The following is an 8,103-nucleotide window of genomic DNA, read 5'->3' on the forward strand; positions in this document are numbered from 1 at the left end:
ATAGTGCATAGTGGCACATAACTGTAACCCCACCACAGAGTTAGAGGCAAAAGGGTCAGGAGTTCAAGGCCGATCTCACTACATACTAAGTTCAAGGCCAATATGGGCTACATGAGACATATATACATACATACTAAATTAAAAATATTATTTTTTAAAAGAAATGTCCAATTTTTAAAGTCCTCACCAGACCTTTTAGGTGCATCCCAGGCTCTTCCTTTAGGTTCTAGAACTCTCTAACATACAAAGCAGAAGAAACAAACAACTTGAGAAGGGGGACACAACCTACATGTGAAGGTCAGGTCATCAACCGTGCTCCCCTTTTGTCAATGATTATGATAGCTGACAATTAAAAGACATAACAAAGAAGCTCCTTGGTGAGCTTCATGCCAGGGAGCAGACCTAAGAAGCATGCCCCTCCCCATTTCCCTGTGGTCATGAAATGTAACCAAGTAATTTACTTTAGGCATATTTAAATACAGCACACTTTGGTGAAAATGTATTCTAGTGATAATTAACTCAATCCTGCATGCACAACAAAGCATACATAAATCTCTCCGAGGAACAAAGTAAGCTAAACACATATCAAATGTGATTACAGTTAAACTCTTTGTGAAGTCCATGAGGATAGGTTCTATAGATTTGCCTTGGAAAAACAAATTTAGGATAAGGGTCTTGGGGAAAAATCTCTAGCTGAACAGATAAAGATCACCAGGCTATCCCCTAGTGCTTATCTGTGAACACAAAAACCTCTGTACCTCCTATTGACAACACCCATTTCATGGTCTAGGCCGTGAATAAAGAGCGAGCTGGGCAAGTAGCACGTACAAGGGAGAGTGTTAAGACGCCTCACAAGTCAAGAAGAACCATGCACCAGAGCAACCTGAATGTTTATAAAGCTTTTGTCCCAAAGATAAACCATTATTGTTGATGTAAACTAGGAGGGCCCATCATCTGAATAACAGACTATAATAGTAAAATCCACAAATGAAATGAAAAAAACAGAAGGTGGAATTTCCTCTTCAAACCACATGTAATTAAAATATGAAGCTCTCTACTACAGAAGACTAAAGCTTGAAACTTGCGGCCCACTTACAGAAGGACGAGAAAAGATCAGTCCCCAAGGTAGGCCTCCAAATTGAAACACAATCTAGGAACTAGAGGCGTTTGTGCTACAGACTGTGATAGAACACCAGCTGGGGGCCCTAGCAAAGTCCTCAGGAGTCTACAAGGGGCAAGCACTGTAGACATGTTGAGACTGGCCCTCTCTGTAGAGAGGCTATGTCAAGGACTGGCAACAACAGTTACATTTAGGATGAAGTCACAGTATGAATATACAAATATGAAAAAGAATCAGAAAGCATCCACCTACTTCCCTTTATAGATTTCTATGTTCTAAATTTTGTCATTAATAGCAAATGTTCAGAGTAGGATGTGGTTCAGTTGTAGAGTATGTCTGACATGCACAAGACCACAGGGTTTGAACCCCAGCATTGGGGGAAAAAAAAAAAAAAAAAAAAAAGCCCAAAAAAACCAAAGGGCTTCCATAGATAGCACTTCACTTTACTATCCTTTTAAGTCATATTCCCATTTTAAGCAATGGAAATTGAGCCTAAGAAGTCTTCACTTCCCCAAGGTCATATGGCTAAAAAGTAGAATTAAAACTCCTGTTTACCAAACTTCAAAAATCTTATGTCTACCGACAAAAAAACTGTTCATTCGACTACTGGGGAGGATAAGGCAGAAAGGCCACAAGTTTGAACTACCCCAGGCTACAAAAGAGACAGTGTCATTTTTAAAAAAACAAAACTAAAAAAGAACATTCAGAGTGGTTCTCTGAAGAGAGGCTTTCTCAAGGACTAGAGGATAGCCTCTATAAGTTTTGTTTAGGACAGAGGGTGGAGACAGGCAGGTGGTGGCTGCACATTCCTTAAGTTCCAGCACTTGGGAGGCAGAGGCAAAAGGATCTCTCTGAGTTTGAGTCAGGCTGGTCTACATATTGAGTTCCAAAAGTGAGACCCTGTCTCAAACAAAACAAACAATAATAAATAATTCACCTGAAGACATTCCAGTATCAAGGTTTTATAAACATGTGCCATTTAGAGTTTTAGAAAGAAAGAAGTTAATGAAACTGATTTCCAAAAACAATTTCTGGGTATAGATTTTTTTTTTCAAAACTGCTCTGGACAGTAGCCATATCTCTTAGGTGATGCCCACCTCCAGCCCCCAAGCCCACACCTACACACATCACTGAAAGGAAAGTAGGAGAGTAATATTGGAGGTTCTAGTGTGTTTGCTATTTCAAAATCCATTTTGTTATTTTTCAGTTTCACTTAATTGGCCTTCTTCCCTGTCATGAGACACAACTGGGACTCAAAAGTTGGCCTCAGTAGAGATGAAACAGCCTTCAAAAAAAAAAAAAAACAGGAAAGAGGAAGAAAACAACACTAAATACCATGCAATTTTTATTTCTGAGCTGTCATATGCCTACTAACACATTCTCCATTCCCATTATCAGTAAAATATGCAGTCTTTTTTATTGCCAATTTCACTAAAACAACACATGTATTAATACTCAGACTGAATTTACTACCTGAATAAAAGGTTATGATAAATCTGGTGTGGCAGCAACTTAAGCATCCAAGAGCCAAGTCCCAGTGGAAAACACTGACCAATTTCTGACCTATGTTACACATACAGCAATCCTAATATTACATTATGGTTTCCATTAAAATTTTATCTAATCCCTAAATCTGCCTATACTTTTTATCAGAAAGAAAATCTTTTGAGTGTAAAGATAAAAAGGCTTATGCACACAATCTCACACTCCCAAAACAAATATTGCTAGTATTTGTAAACATATGTTTCTTCTCTCTGCAAACACGGAGGATTCATTTTCTTCCTACCTACCTATAGTGGGTTAATCTAATTATTCCCTCAAAGCAGTTCGTAGTTTTGAGAAGGGAGAGCCAGCTGGATTTGAATGGAAGCCAAGCATTATAAATTCATTAGAAACTAATCTTACATATGGATCATAAAGATTAGACACATAGAGTTTCAAGTCTTCCAGGCCGAACTGGAACTCAACTCTGTAGTTAAGGATGACTCAAACTTCTGATGCTCCTGCCTCTACTCCTTAGGGATGGCATTACAAGCATACACTATAGTGTGTACACCTGGTTTGTGCAATGGTATGGATTCCAAGGCTTCATCAACTGAGCTACATTTCCAGCCCTCATCAACTTATATTTAAAGACATCTAACAGTGCAAAGAAGTTCCTACTGGTTTCTCAGCTGTTGGACATTTCTGGAACCCAGTCCTTTCCAATAAACAGGATTCTGGGGTTAACTGAATGGAAACAACTGCGATGTAAGCAAGTGCCCACACAATACTTTATCCAAAGTTTCTGGGAGAAGCTTAGAGATTAAGTACAAAGTAATTTGAAATCACAACGAAGTCCATAAAACCTTATAACCTGTGAGTTAACGGTAAGCTTTACCAGTGCAAGGGAAAACAAGCAAAGGGAGAGGTAAAATAACAAGGCAGGGCAAGCATAATTTCCTGTCAAGAGACTCGGGAGGTTCTCCACCAGTTACCAAAATGTCAACCCTGGAAGTGTTTCTGAGAGCAGCACCTAATTCACTCCCTTCTTTGGACAGATATGGGAAAACTGAGGCCGGATGGGGAGAATAAAGATGGAAACTCAAAACAGATGTGCAGCCCCAAAGCCACTGCCCCCTCTTCCGGCGCTAGAGGGGTCACTGCGTCGCTAAGTGGAAAATGACAGAGCACAGCTTTGGGGCTGCCAGCCTAGGACGTAGTTGGACGTCTCGCCCGCGAGGCACTGAGGTGGATGTGGTGGGACCCGGGACACTGTGGGAAGGTGCGGAGAGCGGGGGAGGGAGGAGGCCGCTAACGGCAGGAGGCTGGGCCGGCACCGCCCGCCCTGCGCCCCGCTCCAGGGCCCGGAGCCCCCACCTCCCCTACCTTCGGCTTTCCACCGCAGCCGAGGGGCAGACACAATCCCCACAATTCCAGGCGGCTGCAGCGGCAACCAGCTCCTCGTGCGCAAACGCGGTGGTAGCGGCTGCCTGAACCTGAAGGCGCTTGGCTATTACGTCATCCGCAATCTTGCCCAATGGTAACCTGCCAGGACAGCCTCCGGCGTCTCTCACCCCACGCGGCATTGTTAGCCCCGCCTTCCTCGGCTGCTAAGTCCCGCCCCCTATGTCTCCTTCCGCAGAAATGCTGGGTTTTGCTCATGTCCCTCCGCTGGGAGCAGTGTCTAAAAAGAGATACCCGTGGGCCGGGTCTTGTTATTCACCTAGAACTTCAGTTTCTTGTTTAATTTACCAAGATCGTAATTTCTTTCTAACGTAAGGATCTTCAGAAAGAAACCTGAGGGGGTGAGAGGAAAATATAAATCACGATGTTATGACTCAGTTTGTATCACAAATGGAATCTCAAGCAATAAATAGTCCTTTGAAACACTCATGCAAAACAGCACCTGTAAGTCACTCGCTTTATACAATTGTTTTTTAAAATAAGTTATTTTAAAGATAAGTAGGTCACCTGCATTTCTGATCCTGCTATACCACTGAACGTCTATTTGCCAGGTGATGCACGTACACAATAATTTCACAAAATTAGAATTACTGTCCTCTTATAGAGAGAGCAAAGCTCAAAGAAGATGTTCTAGTTTGCTGTCTGTTGCTGTGAGAAAATAATGACCTAAAACAACTTGGAGAGGAAAGGGTTTATTTGGCTTACAGGTTATATATGGTTCATCATCCAACAGTCAGGTCAGGAACTTGAGGCACGAACTGAAGCAAAGACCGCTGGGAAATGCAGCTCTCTCTGTCTTACTCCCTTTCTGACATGGCTCAGGCCCACCTTCCTGCGGATGGTACTGCCCGCCCACGGTGGTCTGGGCCCTCCTTCATCAATTACCAATCTAGAAAATGACGCCATGGACGTGCTCATAGGCCAATCTGCTAGAGGCAATTCCTCTACTGAGGTTCCCTCTTCCTGGGTGTGTCAATGACAGCTTTAATTATGACAGGATAATGGATTTATAGAAGGTCGTAGAATGAAATTGGTAGAAGTTGAGATTCAAAGTAGATGGCATACCTCCAAAGTCATGTTTTGTCTGTTCTAAACCACATATGTACAGACCGGTTAAAGCTGACTGGTAAAATAGTTACAAGTGTTTCTAAGCCATTTGTGAGTGGAGAAAAAGATAATACAAGCCAGTAATTTCCTCAAATAGCAAATATCCCCCAAGAGAGCAACAATTAACTTATTTCTGAGATTCCTTTTCCTTCTTCATATATTAGGTGAACTTCCAGCTTTCAATTTACCTTTTTAATTATGTTTATGTCAATCAGATGGGAAATTGACTTCATAATCACTGAGTAAAGCCTTGAGAAGTAGCTAAGGAAGAAAAATGAGCTCCTGGGAAGGAGCTGAGTGGGTAGTGCCAGCTAATGAAAAATTATAAAAACATTTCCTTGGGTTCTAGATAGGGAAGAACAGATAACACCTTACTCTCCTATGGCATACTTGGGAGACCAGTGGAAGGAGGTGGACCCAGGAATAATTCTATTTCATGTCACTGCTATAGTAAGTCAAAAAAATATTGTAAATCAAAAATGCACTTAAAGTTGGGACTAATAATAATAATAAATCTAAGAGACACAGTGAGATTCTATTTCAGAAAAATAAAAAGTAAAATGAGAACTGCATTTGATATACCTACCCTACTGCAGAGTGCCTGCTGTTTACCCTGCTCATTACGTGTCTAACTGGGAGCCAGTACTACTCAGCATCTTGAGGGATGTGGCAGTTACTACCCGCCATCAATTTCACATGACTTAGAATCATCTAGGTTATGGATTTCTGGATGTATCTCTAAAAGTGTTTGTCTTAGTCAGGGTTTCTATGCTGTGAAAAACACACCATGACCATGTCAACTGTTACAAAGGAAAATACTTCATTGGAGTGGCTTACAAATTCAGAGGTTCAGTCCATTATCATCGTGGTGGAACATGATGGCATGCAGGCAGACATGGTGCTGGGGAAGGAGCTAAGAGTTCTACATAATGATATGCAGGCTAGAGGGAGCCTTTCACCACAGACCCTGCTGCCAGGAATCCCCTCTGTGTTTTTAGACTATTCATGCACTTGAATGTGAGCATCAAGCTGTATGCCAGCCTTGGCTGAAGAAATGCCTTTGTATGTGAAACATTCCTTCTGGGTTCTTAAGCTCCAAGATTCAGGGTCAAGTAAAAGACATGGAAATGTTAAGAGATCAAATCACAAGAAGCAGCAAGTACCATTTTACAATAATATTCACAAAGAACTCAGACTAGTTTACTTTGTTCATACTGCAGCTGTCCAAAATCCCTTCCCTTATTTTTTAAAAGATGTATTTTACTGGATATGGTGGTGCATATCTCTAATCCCAGCTGTCAGGAGGCAGAGGCAGGTGGATCTTTTTGTATTTGGGGCCAATCTGATCTGCATAGTGAGTTCAGGACAGTCAGGGCTAAAAAGAGAACTTGCCTCAAAAAATATTTTATTTTTTTAATTGTGTGTGTGTGTGTGTGTGTGTGTGTGTGTGTGCCTGCATGTCAATATGTGCACATGAGTGCATGTGCCTACAAAAATCTGGAGTTACAGGCAATCAATTGTGAGCTGCACAATATAAGTGCTAAGAACCTAACTCAGGTCCTCTAGAATACAGGCTCTTAACCATTGCCCCATCTCTCCAGCTCCCTCCTCCCCCAATCCCTTTTTGAGCAATGTCTCTTCCCATACATTATCTGCATCAGAAACTCTTGTGAGATAGTGGGGAAGATTTTGTTCCCATTCCCACAGAAACAAAATCTCTGAACTCATTAGAAGTATGCCATCCATGCCAGGTGGTGATGGCACACATCACTCGGGAGACAGAGGCAGGTGGATCTCTGTGAGTTCAAGACCAGCCTGGTCTACAAGAGCAGCTTCCAAAGCCACAGAGAAACCCTGTCTCGAAAAAGCAAAAAAGAAAAAAAAAAGAAAAAGAAAAAGAAAGAAAGAAAAGAAAAGAAAAGAAATGTGCAATGTGCTATCCTGCTGTGGCTTTGGATACTACATTGGGAAGTACCTCAGTGCAAGGATGGGAATGGTCCTAAGAAAAGCTAAGTCAGACAGCCAGTATGTAGAAGCAGGGCTCTAAGGAGAATTCCAGAGAGAGAGAGAGAGAGAGAGAGAGAGAGAGAGAGAGAGAGAGAGAGAGAAGCACTCCTGTTCAGAAATGAAATCCACAACTGCCTGGGCTGTACTCAGAAGTGGTAGGTCCAGCCAAGGCTGGGTAAAAACCAGCTGACCTTTCCCTAGTCTTGGGCACACAGGAGCCTGTATCACCAATCTCATTGCTAAAAGCCAAGACTTCTAGTCTCAGTCTAGCAAGATGTCTCTGTGGGTAAAGGCGTATGCTGCCAAAACAGAGGACTTGAGTTTGGTCTTGGGGACCACTGTGGTGGGAGGAGAAAACAAACCCCAATAAGTTATCTTCTGACCTGCACCTGCATGAGTAGCATTAGGATGCCCACACAAGTGTGCACATACACACAAATAAATGAGTAAGTGTTAATACTAGTTTCTATACCCAGAACCCCAGTGACTGCATTGCTGAAGGCCTCAAAGACAGAACAGGAAAAGGGATAAAACATACAGTATTTTGAGTCCTTATGAAAGGGGTATGAGGACTCCACGATGGCAGCTCAGAGACTTGGGTCAGGGAAGGTCAGTAAATTTAAACTGCACTAGCTCTCAACTAAAAAGGCCTTTCCAGTTCAAAGAGAACACACTGGAAAGAAGAAGAAAAAAAAAAGGAGACCAGGAAGACAGACAAAATTTCAAAGTATTTTCACCAAATAACATGGCACCAAGGTTGAAATAAAGCTCCAAGAACCACAGCTCTGTCAGCAGAAGGACTTCACACATCTATCCATGTGTACACAGACAGCCATCTGACAGAATGCACTGCCTGCAGGCACCTGCACAAGCTTGGAATCTCAGGAATGCATACTTACTTTAGGCAGCTTTTGCCCTGTTCA

At 42.1% G+C, this 8,103-nt stretch overlaps 1 protein-coding gene across 3 annotated transcripts in view; it reads right to left on the reverse strand.

Moving 5' to 3' along the window:
• Positions 1–4,143, reverse strand: part of Sil1 (SIL1 nucleotide exchange factor) — a 218,031-nt gene extending 213,888 nt beyond the window's left edge. For 2 of the 3 annotated variants that reach the window (XM_051202275.1, XM_051202272.1), the window contains exon 1: positions 3,989–4,143. The gene's annotated coding sequence lies outside the window, so the exon portion shown is untranslated. Of the gene's footprint in view, positions 1–3,283; positions 3,335–3,988 lie in introns of those variants that run through there. The other variant, XM_051202273.1, reaches the window with a different exon arrangement.
• Positions 4,144–8,103: the final 3,960 nt, after the last annotated feature.

The sequence above is a fragment of the Phodopus roborovskii genome, unplaced genomic scaffold, assembly GCF_943737965.1.
Source record: "Phodopus roborovskii unplaced genomic scaffold, PHOROB, whole genome shotgun sequence".
Classification (NCBI taxonomy): Eukaryota; Metazoa; Chordata; class Mammalia; order Rodentia; family Cricetidae; genus Phodopus; species Phodopus roborovskii.